Raw genomic sequence first — 4,418 nt, 5'->3', positions numbered from 1 at the left:
TTACCAAAATTCTGAATTTTTATATGTGTGGAAGTTCGGATTAACGTTTGCTGTTTGGTAGATTTTAATGATTTTATTACATATTTTTGTGTTCTACTGTTTATAGCAGTATTTACACATCTTTGTTTTTGTGTACAAAAGTAAGTATATCACTGAAATAACATTTGAAGCCTTTCATTGTTTAATTTGATTTTTTAAAGAGTTTTAATTTAAAACATCACAATATTTCTGGCCATTTGCCTTCATATTTTCTTTAACATTAAAAGGATTATTTATATTTACAGCATTGCCGCAAGACGTTTAACAGTTTAACTCTATCATATTATATTGTTACAACTACATTTTTATCGACTAAAGCGCGTGACGTCATTCTTACAACTGCTCAAAACGATTTTGAATAGAAATCTGTGAAGATATATGGTATCTTAAATTAAAAGCATGAGACTTACATTACAAGAAAGCTTAATTGACGAGTTTCACTTGATTGTTCACCCCGAAGCTCAATGACGTTTGGTTTCCGAGTTATGTGGAAACAGAATTAGTATACCAAAACAAAACAAAACAAAAAAAACCAAAAAAAAAAAACCACCTAATTTTAGCCTTTTTCCTATACAAACTCATAAGAGGTTGTCAAAAATTATCATTCAATTGTTATTTAAAGATAACGATAACAATAACAAAGCTAAAAAGCAATGGTTCATATAAAAAATAAAAGAAATAAGGGAAGTTTTTACACTAGAACGATTCGATAACGATTTATCAGTTATGTGATAACAACATATTTTGACAAATAAAATCAGATGACGTCATAATCATGGAAAACATTAAAATCGTAGTAGTAGCAACGATTTGATTCGTTTAAAAAATTTGTTATCGTATACAAGATAAATCGTTATCGAATCGCTCTATTGTAGAAACTTCTCTTATTTATTTTGTTTTCTATATAAACAATCGCTTTTTAGCTTCTTTTTTTTTATCGTTATCGTTATCGTTGAAGTATAAACAGGCCTTTAAAGTGTGCGGCGTAAACCGTTTAGTGAGCAGATGACGGAGAGTTCATTATGTAAAGTAAACTAGAAAACCAACTAACAAGAAAGTCACAAGGAAGTAAACTAATGAACGGTGGAAAGCCGACAAAGATATTATGGCTACATACAAGGATGTCCTGTATCTTGTAAAATTGCTGTTGCACAACTGTAATTCAAACAATTGTTTATGTTTGCTTTCCCGTTCTTTAGTCAATACAAAAAAAACCCAACGCTTTAGGCCTATATTGTATTATATAGCACACAAGGAAGCGAATGGGAAAAATTGTTGTGCAAGTAAGTGCTCCGAGCCTGAACCTGGACTCGAGATTTAGAAATAATGTTTTGAATCATTGACAGTATTATACACTGTATTATATAGGCCTAATAAATAGTTGAAAACTTTCAGTCGCAGAATTTTAGACCATACTACAGTAGTACAGTGGCGTATCTAATGCAGGGCGTAAAATTATTAGTTCATCACCCCTCCCTCATCATTTATTAAAAAATTCTATTTTTTTTTTCAATCAACATATATTTTTGACTGGTACAACAAGAACATCTTTTTTAATATAAATTTGATTCCACTTTTTATGACTTTATAAATTTGTCCTTAACCATTGACTTACTTGCGAACATTGGTAAAATGGGGGCGGGGTTAGCAACAAAAAAAAAAAAAGGAAAAACCTCCCTCCCTCCCTTATCAGTTTTTATTCTTTGATAGGGTGATAAACTAAAATTTTTTTTTATGGGGGCCTTATCAGGTTAATTATAACGAGCTGTAGGCCTAAACATGTACTGTACACAATCTGGATGCAGGGTACCCGGAACGCCGCCCTTAGCGGCGTGTGCGAAGCACAACTAAAGCTGGATTTCCACTAGGCGAATTCATTCTCGCGCTGATCAAAGCGTCGGTTCGCTTCCTGAGCTCTGATTGGTTGCGCATTTTTTCGCTTCGCAAATACTCCGATAGGAATGTGAATACGCATGCGCATGAACCCACGCTTTCGATTCGCGCGAATAAATTCGCCTAGTGGGAAACAGGCTTTAATGAATATTATATAACACAAGTAACATGCAATTTGGTCTTTGGCCGCCTTATATTATTGTTTGATGTATGATGTTTGAATAAATAAAGTAATAATTTTAAATATCAACCAACCTACAAATAAGAAGCAACCCAGGTTTTTTTTTTTATAAAAAATTTCCTCAAACTGCTGATGTTGTTATGTCACTTGACATAATAAATGGATGCACAGTACAGCACAATTAAATAGTTGAATCTGGTGTTTTTGGGTCCATTAAATGATACCATAGAGTGGGAATTTGGGCTTTTGGGATGCTTCTGGATGGAACGCTGAGATAGACATTGCTAATAATAGCAGAATGCATAGAACCATCTCATCACTATCTTCAACACAGCCAATTCCAGATAAATTCCTAAACAAGAGCAAATGTACAAAGTAAAAAGCCAGATGTTGTCTATAATATCAACATAAGTTTAGAACATTTTTGAAAGACACAGTTGGGTAATGGAAGGTTGTGCAAAGAGAACATTGTACTGAAAAAATTTCCACTGAGTACTTCTTGAAAGCAAAAAGAAAGAAGGTCTCCCATAACCTAGTGTTTACAGAAACCCAAAACCTTGAAAGAAAACTTACACTCTTTCCAAATAATAGTAATAGTTTAAACAGTACCACTTTGGAAAAATAGATATTGCATTATTTATTTTAAAAATAGGTAAAGATTGTGATTGTACTAATGGCCACACATCTGCTTTTCTCACTGTTATGTACTATATATTTATTACTGTATTTGTTAGCTAATATTTACAAACACAATTAAGAGTTGCCTTAATTTATTAGCTGTGAATCTCTGTTAATTTCACACTTTATTATATGATTTATAAGCTGGTTTTATTATTTCCATTTTCAAACATTTATTATGTCAAGTCTTAGAAGTGTTAAGGTCTATAGAACGCCGTTAGTTTTATGTGCAAACATATTATGTGTAATCGCCATAACGTTATGTGTAATGGTAATGGTCATGAGGTTACGGGATTTGGTCATGAGGTTATGGGATTTGGTCATTATGTTATGTGGTTTAGTCATGATGTTATGTGGTTTGGTCATGATGTTATGTGGTTTCTCATTATGTTATGTGGTTTGGTCATGATGTTATGTAGTTTGGTCATGATGTGTGGTTTGCTCATTATGTTATGTGGTTTGCACATTATGTTATGTAGTTTCGACATGACGTTCGGACGTCCTTGCGGAGTATGTGAAGAAGTGTAAATAAGAAGACGGCTGTACAAGTAAGCCTATCAAGTTTCCGTTTGAAACTTTTGTGATTGACCGAGAGCGAGCGAGAAGAGAAGACGTGCATCAAAGAATGCACAACCGTACCCGCCATGCATCTATGTGACCAAGTGACGTATGTTACGAGCCTGAAAGCGAGGGGCTTCAGGCTTTATGTAAAAAAAATGCAAGAACCAACAAATACGGTACTAATAATAGGCAAAATCCATCAAGCATATTCATGAAGAACTATCTTTGGCTGATGTATTCGAAGCATTTGAAAGAAAAGGTAAACCAGACTAGGCCTAACCCATGTAGGCCTATGGCTATGTATGTTTTGTTTAGGTTTGCTGCTAGGCCTAGGCCTACCTTATTCTTAGTTAAGGCCTAAGGGCCTAGGGCTATAGTACCAGGTTACTCGTTTTTTATTCTTTATGTATAAAGATGGTTTAAGTTCTATCTATTTTATATCTTAATTTATATATTTTTATGAGTATTTTGTAATAAACTATTAAAAATTAATATTTAACTGTTATTTATTATTATTTGAGGCCGGAGGCCTATGCCTATGTAGCCGATCATTTCGGTCGCGCTTCGTTTCGGTCGCGGTTTATTTCGAACAAATATATGGAGCGCCGAAGGAGTTGCGAAAACACAAAATTTAATATGCCTAGACCCTATATATTATTATAATTAGTTTGTCAAATCGGTTTATCATAGGCCTAAGAATTTTTTTATTTCCGTTTTTCTATCTTTCTACTAACAACATTTTATCTTTCTACTAAACATATTCTCTTTCTTCCATTTACGGTGATATATTCATATGATTAAAACATGATCTTATGATTGAAACAATGGAATTTAGTATGTGCCTCATGCTATTTTTTTGTTGGATTTTCATATACTATAATAGGCCTACTTTAATAATTATGGTCAATAAAATGTATCTTTGATTTTAATTGAATTGAATGTTGTTACACACATTATCCATTCTTCATTTGAAATTTTTAATTTTCTTTGATACCCCTGCGCAGTTCATAATTATGAATATATATTTATATATGATTTTATAAGCATATGGGATATACCTAGAAAC

At 32.9% G+C, this 4,418-nt stretch overlaps 1 protein-coding gene across 1 annotated transcript in view; it reads left to right on the top strand.

The window, feature by feature from the left end:
- The first annotated feature begins 3,402 nt into the window (after positions 1–3,402).
- LOC117101445 (uncharacterized protein K02A2.6-like) overlaps positions 3,403–4,418 on the top strand; it is a 10,564-nt gene continuing 9,548 nt past the window's right edge. Inside the window, exon 1 of the mRNA XM_033241422.1 lies at positions 3,403–3,611. The gene's annotated coding sequence lies outside the window, so the exon portion shown is untranslated. The remainder of the gene's footprint in view (positions 3,612–4,418) is intronic.

This window comes from Anneissia japonica, unplaced genomic scaffold, assembly GCF_011630105.1.
Source record: "Anneissia japonica isolate Jap-2015-1 unplaced genomic scaffold, ASM1163010v1 scaffold287782_len627234_cov183, whole genome shotgun sequence".
NCBI lineage: Eukaryota > Metazoa > Echinodermata > Crinoidea > Comatulida > Comatulidae > Anneissia > Anneissia japonica.
This window is presented reverse-complemented; position numbering and strand designations above follow the sequence as displayed.